We start from the raw sequence: 14679 nt of genomic DNA on the forward strand, positions 1-14679 counted from the left end.
AGGTAGTAGAGAGAGACCTATGTTCCTTCCTTTTTCAGAGGTTCCCATTATATTAAGGACTGAAAGAGTTCTAAGACAGGGTTAGAAAAATATTATAACCTTTCTTTTGTATTTGAATTTAACCAAATTAAAACCTTTAATGCGTATTCTTACACAGAAAAACACAGAAACCCATACAGAAACCCAGAAAATATAATTTTGCTACACACAAGATAACTATGGGAGTTATGAATGATATTCGTTGAACTCTCTAGGCAGAATGGTTTGGTAACAGGACATGAATTGAAGGTTGTAGCAGGTACCTCTTTCAGTCCTTTCAGTATATTTCTGTGACTAAATATGTGCTTCCATTTTTAAAAGTGTTTATTTTTGAGAGAGACAAGCAGGGGAGGGGCGGGGGGGGACAGAGGATCCAAAGTGAGTTCCGTGCTGATAGCAATGAGAATGGTGTGGAGCCCGATCTCATGACCTGTGAAATTATGACCAGAGCCCAAGTTGGATGCTCAAATGACTGAGCCACTCAGGTGCCCTTCTATACTTCTGTTGTTGTTGTTGTTGTTGTTGTTTTAATGTTTATTATTGAGACAGAGAGAAACACAGCATGAGTGTGGGAGGGTCAGAGAGAGAGGGACAGATTCAGACAGAATCTGAAACAGGCCCCAGGCTCTGAGCTGTCAGCACAGAGCCTGACATGTGGCTCGAACCCACGAACTGTGAGATCATGACCTGAGCTGAAGTCGGCCGCTCAACCGACTGAGCCACCCAGGCGCCCCTGTATATTATATTTTTAATAATATTCAAGTCCTTCATGAGTATGAGACTGTTGGCTAATTAGCCTTTTTGGATTTTGTTGTCTATTTGTCCCTAAAACTAGCACAGTCAGGGATTGGCACATCATAGGCTTTCAGTGCTTGTTGAGAACGAATGAGTCAGTGATTGTTAGAGAACAATCTCAGAACTTAGAATGATTTGGGTTACAATCCCAGCACTACCATTTACTAGAGCCCTGACCTGGAGCAAGTTACTTAATCAGTCTGTTCTCAACTTTTGTCATCTCCAAACTGGTGATATTACTAATAGTACCTACCTTATAATGTTGGTTGGAGGAACAAAGGAGGTGATGTGCCTCATCTGTGGGATGACAGAAGTGAGCTTGCACATAAAGAGTGCTTGGATAGGCTGGGGGAGAGGTAGGTCTGTGGGCATCATTGTTAATAAAGAGGGAGCCAGTCTAGCTGCTGCCCGTCCCTGGGCCTGTGCCTCCCCAACCAGCCGTGCAGAAGAACGATTGGTGGCTCCAGGAGAGTTGCCAAAGCACCTGACTTTGTTTTCAGGGTGCTCACTGTTTCCTCATTCTGCTGCTTCTTGATAACAATGTGCAGACATTACTTTTGGAATAATGCTGCAATCTGCTGACTACTCTCACCCACTTTGTCTCATTTCATAGTTATTCAGAATTGTAAAATTGCCTGTGGTTTCAGGAAATTCCTGCCTTTGTTATAACATGCCTGGTACCTGCCCCTCTCCTGCTGACAGAGTTAGCACTGAAGATATTTGCCCCTGGATTTAGTGAGTTCTTTAGAAGCATTTTCAATTTTTTTTTCTCCAAGCCTGGAGAAAAAGTGTCTCATGGAGAAAGCCCCACTTCAAACTCGTTTTCTATTTCCATGTGGCCGGGTATAGAACGCCCTGGTTGGTTTAGGACCTCTGGCCCCCACGTGCCCATATATTGAAGAGCAGAGCATGGCAGCACCTCCTGACTTGGGCCCCCTCCTCTTTTCTATCCAGTTGGAGTCACAGGGCCCTGGACTTGAGTCGTGTGGTATACCACCACACTGCCCTGCAGATGAGAACTTGAGCCACCCTCCTCTTTCGCTACAGTCTCTCTAGTTGACTTGATCCATTCTGGGTAATAACTTTACAATTTATATCTCCAGCACTGAGCTCCAGACTTGCATGTTCAAGTGCACAGTTGACATATTTCTTAGATGTCTAATAAGCATCCCAAATGCATCATGTTTAAAAAGAAATATTTACCCCTAAATCTGAATCTTTCCCTCAACTCAGTCAATGGCGGTACCATCCACCCAGTCCTCAACCATAATCCAGGAGTTACTGTTTCACCCTTGCTCTCCCTATGTATGGCATCCATCAGAAAGTTTTATAGACCCTACCTCCAACATCTATCTCAAATATGCTTCTTTCTCTCCATCTTCGTTGCCCCCATCCTGATTCTGGTCACTATAATTTTTTTTATTGATAAAAATAATCACTTTAATCACATTTTCAACTTCAGTGTACTAAGTGATGTTAGATTTGTGATTATTACCCTGTACGTTTATAATCAGTGAGAGTTCTTAACGTTTTGACAGAAAGTTTTAAAAGCTCACAAAACAGTCATGTTTTCCCCTTTGATTATGAAAATTGCTTTGCATAGTTTCAGCTTACATGGTCATTTTTTACAAAAACTTTTATTTCAAAAATTGTGTTGCAGTACAATGTGAAATTTACCATCTTAACCATTAAGTGATCATTCAGTGGGAGTACATATATTAACGTTGTTGTGCAACCATCCCTACCCGTCTTTCTTCATAACTCTTTTCATCTTTGAGGCCTGAAATTCTGTACTTGTTAAATACTAACTCCCCACCCATGTCAGTCACTGGCTGCCACCATTCAACTTTCTGTTTCTGCAAATGTGACTACTTCAGGGACATTCTGGGGAGTCATCTGGTATTTGTCCTTTTGTGACAGTCTTATTTCCCTTAGCGTATGTCCTTAAGGTTCATCCATGCTGTGTTGCTGTGTGTAGCAGAATTTCCTTCCCTTTATTTTTTTTTAATGTTTTGTTTATTTCTAGGAGAGAGAGAGACAGCGTGAGCAGGGGAGGGTCAGAGAGAGAGGGAGTCACAGACTGAAACAGGCTCCAGGCTCTGAGCTGGCAGTCAGCACAGAGCCTGATGCGGGGCTCGAACCCACGAACCGCGAGATCATGACCTAAGCGAAAGTCGGACGCTTAACCAACTAAGCCACCCAGGCGCCCCTCCTTCCATTTATTTTTAATGTTTATTTATTTTAGAGAGAGAGTGTGAGCACAGGAGGGGCAGAGAGAGGCGGGGGGACAGAGGATCCAAAGTGGGCTCTTTGTTGACAGCAGCAAGCCTTATGTGGAGCTCGAACTCATGAATTGTGAGATCAGGACCTGAGCCGAAGTAGGACACTCAACCAACTGAGCCACCCAGCAGCCCCAGAATTTCCTTCCTTTTGAAGGCTGTATTCTGTCTTATGTAGATACCACATTTTGTTTATCCATCCTCCACGGAAGGACACTTGAGTTGTTTCAGACCGCCATCATCTTTCATCTCAGCCACGTGACAACCTCATAATTGTCTTCACTCCAGTCTTCCCTCCCCCCCAATCTGTTCTCCACTCAGCTTCTGAAAAGGCAAATTAAATTTTAATTGTTCTTTAAATCCTTCATTGACTTCTCATTGTGCTTAGAATAAAATCTAAATGCCTAAATTTGGCTCATAAGACCCATATTCCTAAAAAGGAAATACCTTTACAACCTTACGTCAGGCTTCTGTCATCCTGGCTCATTCTACTCTCAATTGTTTCTTGTTTGTTTCTGTCTCAGACTCTGCCTTTGGTTCCCTCCACCTTGAATACTTTGAACTTCTTGTCTGGTCATAGTTGGCTTCTTCTCATCCTTGAGGTAGTAATTAAATGTCAACTCTTTAGAGAGATCCTCTATCACCCTAAGTTAATAACTAAGATCCCTTGTTATTCCTGGTCTTAACCTTGCATTGATTTGCAGATATTTTACATGTTTACAGTTGATCTGTTTAGTCCTTGTTTTCCTCTCTCGGATATAAGCCCCTTGCAGGCAGTGTCTATATTTATCTTGATTACTTTTGTATCCTGAACATCTAGCAGGTATTTGCTAACAATTTGATGGATGAATTAGTAAATATCCTATTTTTAGGAAAATGTTTGAGAGAAGATTCCACAATCTGTTCTACTTCTCCTTTCCTTCCTTTTTGCTCACTCTCCCCTCAGCCGACTTTTAATACATTCCAAAATGTTGACATCCCTGTTGTTAGGAAGAGTCATTGGTATGATGTCATGATTACTGCACCAGTAAACTGGTTGCATGTTCATTAGCCTCCTAATGTTCAAAGGAAAGATACCCAAAATTGTTATTTAATTTTTTGTTTTAAAAATGATCACCCTTCCAGCCTTGCCTCATGTCTCTTGGAAGGCAGGCTAATTTTGCAGTAGTCTAAGTAAGCAAGGCAGAAAAAGACATTAAACTTTTTGGGGAGAGAGATCCTATGTAATATGTTCCAAAATGCTACATGTATAATTTTGTGTTCTTTTGCTATTTTGTATTTTTTTTTTATCTGTTCCCTACTAGGTTTTGTATTTGATGTCAGTTGAGGTCCAGTCCTTTATCCACACTGGGAAGTTACTTAAAAAAGGCTTTGTTCCGGGTCGCCTGGGTGGCTTAGTCGGTTAAGCATCCGACTTTCACTTAGGTCATGATCTCGCGGTTCGTGGGTTCGAGCCCCACATCGGGCTCTGTGCTGACTGCCAGCTCAGAGCCTGGAGCCTGTTTCAGTCTGTGACTCCCTCTCTCTCTGACCCTCCCCTGCTCACGCTGTCTCTCTCTCTCTCTCTCTCTCTCTCCTAGAAATAAATAAAAAATATTTAAAAAAAAAAAAAAAAGGCTTTGTTCCTCAAGATTTTGAGCTCTAAAATAATTTTCCTCCCTTTTTAAATTTATGATGCTGGCACAGGATGGTTGGGTTCTCTATACAGAGTAATTTCAACAGGGTTGAAATTAAGGGTTAGCCTACTGTGAGCTCACTTGGAACTCAGAGGCTTCTCCAAGCTTATGCCTGTTGTTGGCCGGATTCAGTTTCTTGTAGTTTTAGGATTGTGGTCCCCCTGTGGTCATCTCCATCTGAGTGATGGAGAACCTTCTTTTGATGTTTGAACTTCTCTGAACTACCTCTTTTGCTACTAGCCAGAGAAAACCCTCTGATTTTAGTCACCCTACATTAATGGCAACTGGGTAGCATCTGAAAATCCCTTCTACCATGCAATATGACATAATTATGGGAGTTGCCCCAGGATGTGGAGATCATGGGGGTCTAGAATTCTGCTTGCCACGAATTGCATTCATTTGCCCGTATCAGAAAACCTGATCATAATAGTTTAAACAAAACCATTTTTTTCATCTAACAATAAATACAGACTTAAATGATTACTGATACTGGGCCAGTGGCTCAGTGACATCAGGGCCAATGACTGTGATTCTCTTGCCCTTTCATTTGTGGTTGCAGTGTGGTTATCACAGCTGCAGCCATCATGACCAGATTCAAGACAGCAAAAAAGAGAAAGGGAGAAGGATCAGGTCTGCATGAGCATTATCTGTGTCCTTCATTGAGACATGCAACACAAAGCAAGACAAAGCAAAGACAGAAACCACTTCTCAGAGCTTTAGATCTCACCATACCTCCATCTGTGTCTCACTAGACAACTTGGTCATGTGGCCACCCCTAGGTGCAAGGGAGGCTGGGAAAGCAGGGATAGAAATTTTTGCGATTGGCTTTACCAGTAACAATCCATCCTCTGGTGCTGGATAAGGAGAAGAAATGGATGTTGGGGATTCGGCTAACACATCTGTTATACCTGTTTTCTGAAAGGCAAAATGTGGTGGAGGGGAAAGCGGACAGAGGTTAGAGTTAGAAGACTGTGATTCTGTCCCAACTCTGTCATGGTTCTCTGTGTGACCTTAGGCTAGTCAAGCAATCTTCCTGAGGCAGTTACATATCTATCAAATGAGAGAAATATTTGCTTTACTTACCTCACAGTTATTGTAAAAATGAATTGAAACAATTAATGAAGTTCTTTGCATCCTGGAAATATATATTATTTATAATTTTTGGTATTTGGTATAAAAATAAGAGTATATTTCATTGATTCAAAGAAATGTGTGTATGTATATGTATATGTCTATGTATACATGCATACATATAAGTATACATACTTAAAAATATTTTATAATCTCTAAAATGAGATGCATTTTACAATCCATGGGATCTTAGTTTCAATGAAATATGATAGTAATATTTTGCTTAGCTTCTTGGAAAGTCTTAGGGGTATGCCTAGAAAATATGGCCACCATTGGGACCCACCAGACTCCTATAGACACCTAGGTAATGGACAGTCTTATGATGGAACATCTAAAGTGATAGGTTTGTGGCTCTAAAATGTAGATGGAAATAAATTATCCACACCAATGTCCTACTTTCATACAGGCAGAAGAGTAGTATTCCTCTTCCAAATATGAAACTGAAGTAAGCCAAGATGAGTTTACCAAGATGGAGGAAGCCAGATCCTGCTAAGGGTTTGAGGTGCTAGAAAGTGTTCTGCAAACTTTAAAGGGTGACGTGTTAGGGTTATTCATTACATTCTGGATGTAACACACTGTTCAAGCACCTAGGGATGTCCTTCAGGGTCACTGCCTCAGGAATGCACCTAAGATCAGAGACAACCTGTTTTTCAGGCCAAGTGTGACTTAGTTCCTTGACTCTGAATGTGGAGCCATAGAGTTTTTTAATAACGCAGCAATCAGGATTATTTATTTTGAAGAAAAATCACACAATAGAATATTTTTAACTATAACATTGGGATATATGTATATGCATGCATGTAAATATATATGTATATGCATTTGTATATATGTGTACACACACACAAATAATGTGACTTTTGAGGGAACAAAAACAGACATCCCTATCTAGGGATAGGAAATTATGATGTATGTGATTGTAAGAGAAATAGTGGAGAATCATGGATACATAGTGACATTAGTTGAAATATGACATATATTCCTTTTGGAGTTTCTATGTATGTTTGACTTGAAGCTGGGGTATTCATTTTATTCCCCAAGTTCCAGTGGAGGAGGAGTGATCAGTCTTTTTAAAAATTTTTATTTATTTATTTTTATTTTTTAAAATTTATTTATTTTGAGAGAGCAAGTGGGAGAGGGACAGAGAGAGAGAGAGAGAGCAGGAGGGCAGGGGGGAAGAGAGAGAGAGAGAATGAATCCCAAGCAGGCTCCTTGCTGACAACGTGGAACCTGATGTGGGGCTTGAACTCACTAACTGTGAGATCATACATGACCTGAGCTGAAACCAAGAGTTGGACAACTAACCAACTGAGCCACCCAGGTGCCCCCCCCTTTTTTTTTATTTTAAAGAATAATACATTTAAATGAAAGAATGAAAGAAAAAATGGCGAAAAGATAGTACAAGCACATAACCAAAGCCACTTACCTTTTCCTTTTGGGAACATCAAAGTATCTGTTAATTAAAAGGTGTGTGTGTGTGTGTGTGTGTTTTCCAGTGTTCAGGTTCTGTTAAAATGAACTCTGTTCTCTCCTAAATCAAAAGGCTTTGGAAGAAGGAAGAAAAGCAGTGTTCCAAGTCATGAATCTGATATAGGTCTTTGCCATAGGGTAATTGTGCCTTCCGGACTTCTGTTTATTCTGAGAAGTTATGAAACAAGTGGAATGGTTACTTTAACTTTGTGATTAAATCACTGTGATTTCTTTAGCCCACTGTGACAGAGGTCTCAGAGTATAAAACCATGCTTGGTATTATTTTGTATTCTACGTTGCAAATGCTGAGTTCATAGCAGACGTTCACTAAATTGGTTGAATGTCTTGCTTTGGAAGAAAGCTGTACAGAAATACATACAATCTATGCAGTCTTAGTTTCTTTCCTCCTTTCTTTCTTCCCAGTTTTCTTTTTGACCTTTATGTGCTTGTCTTTGATCAGAAAAAAGTTGAGGCTTTGCTTTGGGGTTTCGAATTGGCACTAGAATCTAGTTTTAGATGTTTCTGCATAAATTCCAGACAGATGGCTGGATAGCATTTGCCAGTAGCCTCAAAACCCAACAAGTGGGTGCAGAGATTTCCAAAGTAGTTGTCTTGTTGTATATATATGGCAGAGAGACCCAAGAGGGAGATGGCTAAATTCTCAGATTTAAATTATCTTTTTGGATCACTAACCAAACAAGAATTATGTTACAGTAGTATAAACCATGGCCACTCTAACAAAACAAAAGCATTTTCTCAGCTCTGAAGGGATGGAATTAATCCATAGAGCTACATGAAAGCCTCTTTTCCTTTTCATATGATTAATGAAAGTTTTCTAAAACTTCTGATTAACAATTCCAGGACATCACTATAAAATCACCCTAATTTAGATGATCTGAACTAGACTTCTTTTTTCTTGTTGAAAATGATTACAAGTCAGAAGGGAATGTTTCAGGGTAGGACTTTCAATTTTGGCTATCACTGGTAACGTACTAGTCCTTGTGCAGTGAACAACTGAAACTACTGGACAGCTGTAGGAGGCAACTGTTTTTAGGTATTATTCAACAGAAAGCACAGTAAGTATTTCAGTCATGAGAGAAGGAAAGCTCATGAGGTGAGCCTGATGATCACCTTGGCTCTCTTCCAGGAGAAAGTTTTCTGACTGCAACATCATATGCTGGAGTCTACACTGAGCACAGCAGTCCTGCTGAGCTTAGGACACAGAGATCAGAGTCTGGAACAGTGAAGCAGCTGGAATCTGCCAGGCAGGGCATTAGAGAAGAGAGAATTGCATGGGGAACTCGGGAGCAGAAGTGTGTCTGGGTGTACCCAGGGAATCCTTGGCCTGGCAGGAGTGCAAACATACAGACTGAAACCATATGAGATTTTTCAGAAGTGGTAGCTCCAGGGTTGAGAATGGGGCGGAAGTACTAGAGGTCAGGCAGTATTGGGAGACATTGGCAGTCCACCCTAGCCACACTGGAAAGACCTCCTTAACACATTATTAACATTCTAAGCATCCAGAAAAGATAGAGAAAGTCTATGTCTTAGGGGTAAGGAACATGCTTTCAAGCAAGGTTGGTAATTTTTTTAAATAGAGTTAGATTGTAATTATTTTAGATCTTGTGAGCTATACAGCATCTGTTATAACTACTCAATTTTGCTAAAAATTGCAAAAGCAGCCATAAACAGTATATAAATGAATGGGCATGGTTTTATCTCAGTATAATTTTATTTACAAGAAAAGGCAGAGGGCCACACTCGGGTCATGGCTGTAGTTTGCTAGCTGCTGGTCTAGAGTCAGACCTACTCTTAGCCCACCCTAACAGAGTCTGGAGCTGTCAAAATCTGCTGTGGAGATTGAGTTTGAAAGTTGAGATCTGCAGTTAGAGGAGCTTAGGAGACATCTTTGGCTTTTCACAAATCCATCCAACAAAGTGGAAGACCAAGCGCATACAAAATGAATGTGAGCAAGCAGGTTGACTTCTGGCAAAAAAATCAACTCTGCGGAGTTGATCGTCTTCAAATTCAGAATGTCTTCTGTGTATCAGCAACAATTAGTAGACATGCAAAGAAATAGGTAAATATTATCCAAAGTCAAAAACAAAACAAAACAAAAAAACAGTCAACAGAAACTAATCCCCAAATTGCCCAAATACTGGATTTTGGAGACAAAATCTGTAAAGCAGATATTATATATTAGAAGAATATATATATTAGTTGAACTAAAGAAAAATATTGTTGTAACAAGTGAATATATAGGACATCTTAGCAGAGAAATAGAAACTATAAAAGAATCTGATGAATCTAATCTAATCAATCTATTCTAAAACAGAAAAGTTGAATAACTGAGATGAAAAATTTGCAGGATGAGCTTAACAGGGAATGAAGATGATAGAAGAATCAATAAACTTGAAAACAGATTAGTAGAAGAAGATATAGAGAACGGGGGCAGAAAAACATACTTGAGGAAATAGTGACTGAATTTTTCCAAATATAACCCAAAAAAATGACATCCATATTCGAAATAGTATATAAACTTTAAATGGAGTAAGTTCTAAGAAAACAATATCTACACATATCATAGATAATTGCTGACAACCAAAGAAAAAGAGAAAAATCTCAAAAGCTATTAGAGAAATAAGATATAACAGCAAAATAATACTCGAAGTCAACTCCTCACCAGAAATACTAGAGACCAGGGGCTTCTGGGTGACTCAGTTGGTTAAGCGTCCAGTTTTGGCTCAGGTCATGATCTTGTGGTTCGTGGTTTCCAGCCCCTCATCAGGCTTTGTGAGGACAGCTCGGAGCCTGGAGTCTGCTTCGAATTCTGTGTCTCCCTCTCTTTCTGCCCCTCCCCTGCTCACACTCTGTCTCTCTGTCAAAAATAAATAAACATTAAAAAAATAAAAATAAAAGAAACTATAGAGAGCAAAGATAAAATACTGAAGAAAAGTCAACCTCAGATTCTATGTCTACTGAAAAATATCCGTCAAAAACTGGAATTGTGATGCCTCCAGGTTGTTTTCTTTTTCAGGGTTGCTTTCACTATTCAGGGTCTTTTTTGGTTCCATACAGATTTTAGCACTGTTTGTTCTAGCTTTGTGAAGAATGCTGATGTTATTTTGATAGGAATTGCATTGAATATGTAGATTGCTTTGGGTAGTATTGACATTTAACAGTATTCTTCCAATCCGTGAACATGGAATGTTTTCCCATTTTTTTGTGTGTTTCTTCTTCAATTTCTTTCATAAGCTTTCTTTAGTTTTCAGTGTATAGATTTTTTTGTCTTCTTGGTTAGGTTTATTCCTAGGTATTTTATGGTTTTTGGTGCAATTGTAAATGGGATCGATTCCTTAATTTCTCTTTCTGCTGCTTCATTATTGGTGTATGGAAATACAGTCAATTTCTGTACATTGATTTTATATCGTGCGACTTTGCTGAATTCATGGATCACTTTTAGTAGTATTTTGGTGGAGTCTTTTGGGTTTTCCACATAATGTATCATGTCATCTGTGAAGAGTGAAAGTTTGACTTCCTCCTTGCCAATTTGGATGCCTTTTATTTCTTTGCATTGTCTGATTGCTTAGGCTAGGACTTCCAACGCTGTGTTGAATAACATTGGTGAGAGTGGACATCCTTGTCAAAGACCAGTCAATTTAGGCTGCATGTCAATACTTACTTTGTGTCTAGTGGCTACTGTATTAAAATTGTATAACACAGATTTATTTGTTTGTTTATTAATGTTTATTCTTTTTGAGAGAGTGTGTGACCAGGGTAAGGGAAGAGAGAGAACCCCAAGTAGGCTCTGCACTGCCAGCTCAGACCCTGATGTAGGGCCCGAACCTGCAAACTATGAGATCATGACTTGAGCTGAAATCAAGAGTCAGATAATCAACTGACTGAGCCACCCAGGCATTCCCTAAATTGGAACGCACAGTTTTAGATCAAAGAGAAAAGGGCACATACATGTTGCCTTATATCTAGAATGTTCCTCAAGCTATCTTATGTAGAGAGTTTTAATTAACCTTACTAAAACATTTACCTGCTCAAAACCCTGACAAAACAAGTTAATTTGTTCATTTTCTAATTCCACTATTTACTCAACATTTAATAAATATAAGACCCTATTCTAAGAATTGAAGACATCAACAACAAAATAATCTAGTCCCATTTTCCAGGGAGCTTACAGGCTAATTGGCATGAGACCCACATTAGCAAATAAATTTCATTATAATTTGGTAAATTAGTATAAGTAAGATACCATCAACACATAGAAGATAAGGGACAAGTGGAATTAGTGGGAGTCAGAGAAGGGTACCATAGATCAGAGTTCTTGCTTGTAAGCAGCCAAGAAACCAACTCTGCCTAACATAAGGAGGGAAGGAGTCTGTGGCTATGAGGGCCATTGAGGAGATTGTAAGCAGAGTCATGCCATGGGCATTTCAGGTTTAAGAAAAGCACTCTGACATAATGCATTGGGTAATAGGTTGGAGGGGTGTGACCATGAAGGCAGGGAGACAGGTAAGAGACTGGTGATTATCTGGATGAGAGACAATAAGGGGCTGAATCAAGGCATTGGCAGTGGGAATGGGAAGAGTAGTTTCACATGTTCAAACTCATTCTGAAATTGAGAGCTGTCTCTCTTCCAGCCCCTCCTTTTCGTGTGGACTCAGCACCACTCCTACCATCTCCTACTGTAAACAGAATGTAACTCACTGTCCACTAGACATACCAGTCCTGTTCCCCCTTCCTAAAATGCCTTTGCCCCCCTGCTCTTTTGCTCCCTCCCTTCCATTTTAAGGTGTACCTCACGACCACCTACTCAGTAGTCTTTTAACACCTATATGCTCTGCTGTCGTTGTTTTGAGGGATCACCTGTCATAATAGGTTAGAGAGCCTACTGTGTTATTGTTTTGTGTTGTCAGTATACCCCCTGACATCTGCTGTGAGCTACTTGAGGTCAGTTCTTGTTTTTCCTTGTACTTTCAGGCCCTAAAATGGGCCCAACACAGAGAACTCAGTACATGTTTCTGATGATGCTGCCCCCTGACTTTGCCAGGCACACTGAGATCCTGTTGTGACCAATAGCTTTCGTCTCCAGGCTCCTTGTCAGGTGTTGTCCAGGGAGCATTCATCTCCTATAGGGATATTTCTTCAGTCACTCTCCACCCATGCCTTTGGCAGCTTACCATTTCCCACTGAACTCTTCTCCTCAGCTGTTAAGGCTACCAATTCTCTCTCCCCACATTTCCCCAGTAAACACCTCAGCTCTCATCGGACTGACCTCTTCACCTGCCTAGAAACAAGCCCACAAAGGTCTGACTCTTAACTTCGCTTAATGCTGATCCTCTGTCCCAAGGATGCCCTCAGATATCCTTACTTCTCCGTTCTGGTGGCCCAGAACCAAGGATGTTCTTCATATCCAAGAAATCGGCCCAGTTCTTTATGGCTCCAGCCCTTACAGATCTCTCAATGGCTAAACAGCATTTTTGGTGTGTCCTCCAGCAGGATTATTCCTGGATTTGTTGTGTTTGCTCTTATGTGTCCCCAGCTAGATTGCGAGCTCCTTGCAGGTCACTATCTCAAAGGGTGCTTAGTACATTTCCAAACACATAGGACTCACAAGTGTGTATCAGAGGACCGGCACAAGACAGATCTACTTCTGTGACTCCGACCTTATCAGCTAACTGTTCACCACCCCTGGATTTTAGTATATAAGGGATGCTGGGAAAGAAACTGCTTTCTGAAGTGGAAGCCAGACACTACAATGAAACTTGTAGTGTCTCTTGGTCAATCCTGCTGCCGATACTGAGTCACTACCCATTTGTGGTGATTTTCAGCCTAACTTTATGATTCATATTCTAAAAATGGGGTGAGGTTTTTATAGAGAAACCAATACCAGTGTCAACTTAGCCTCACAATTATTGGGTTCCTTTGTGGTTTCCAGCTGCTAGCACAGCACCTTGCAAGGTCTGGCATCTCATGAGTTATTAGATGTGGCTGTTTCATGACAGATACCTAGAATCCATTTCACTGGGTTATGATAAAGGGTTCCCTGTAACAAATTTGTTCCACCAGGCTTTCTTGTGACTGCTTATTGTCTATAACCAGCCCATATCTGGATCTGAGATGGACAAGCTAAGGAAGGGTAGATAAATCTTTGGGACTCTTCTTTCATTCGTACTTTTTGAGTAGTGTTCTTGGTTCCTCAGCCAAAGTGTGCTTGTATCTCTAAAAAGGAGGTTGAGTGCTTGACTCTACTTAACATCTGGGAGAACTGCTCTAAAAATGATTGAAAAGAGAAATGACTAAAGCCAGAATGTGTAAATGACAGAAAGGGGCGGTTTCATGAATTTGCATTCTAGTCCCAAGACTTCCACTAACGAGCTGTGTAACTTCTGGCAAGTAATTTAACAACAGCAGTGGTTAAGGCTGACATTTATAAGGTGTCTGGAATGGGACCTGGAAGGCTTATAGTAAGCCCTCTGTAAGGTTACCTGCTATCATCATTCTCATTGTTACAGAGGGTTCCTTACTCCCAGTACTAAGCACTCAGTATGTATTATCTCTCTTAATCTTTAAAATTATGAAGTGAGTTTTGTTATTCCTACTGTACAGGGGTCAAATGAGTCGTAAAGGCTGTAGAGGATTCAAATCCCAGGCCCATGCTCTCATTCTCTGTTGCTGCATTTGATTTCATTGGACCTCAGTTGACTCATTTGTGTACTTGAGAGCTGGACTGTTGGTCTTTAAAACCTTTGAGCTCTACAATTTCTAGGTATTTTTTCCCATTACCCTCACCCTTTTCCTTCTCCTCTTCCCTTGTCCCATCCCCTACCCACACTCATCTGTGAATTCTGCTGGATTCATCATCACGGGATCAGGAGGATGTTTTCACCATTGAGCTATGATGCTGCATGTGTCAGCACATGAATTTGTATTGTGGCTTTTTTGTTGCTGTTGGATCTGGTTTACATACTGCTGTTGTTGGGAGTGGAGGAGTCTGACTCTTCAATTTTGCTGTCTTATCGTGGCCTGCAGCCATTACCATACTGAGTGACGCTGATGTCTGATGGCACTTGAGAAAGGCTTTATGGGAGAAGCCCGCTGGCGTCAGCTCTTAGGGTCTTTGGGCTTCTGTGTGGTTTTCTGGTGAAATCTGGGTTTGGAGCATTGCACTCTCCAGCCTGTTTGCACACGCCTGGTCTTGTGGTTGGTAAAAATCTTGGGAAAGGGACTTAGAAGAGATATTTCCAGGCTTTCCATTCTCTGTTCAGCTGGGATGC

This window comes from Crocuta crocuta, unplaced genomic scaffold (assembly GCF_008692635.1).
Source record: "Crocuta crocuta isolate KB4526 unplaced genomic scaffold, BGI_CrCroc_1.0 scaffold186, whole genome shotgun sequence".
In the NCBI taxonomy this organism is placed as follows: Eukaryota; Metazoa; Chordata; class Mammalia; order Carnivora; family Hyaenidae; genus Crocuta; species Crocuta crocuta.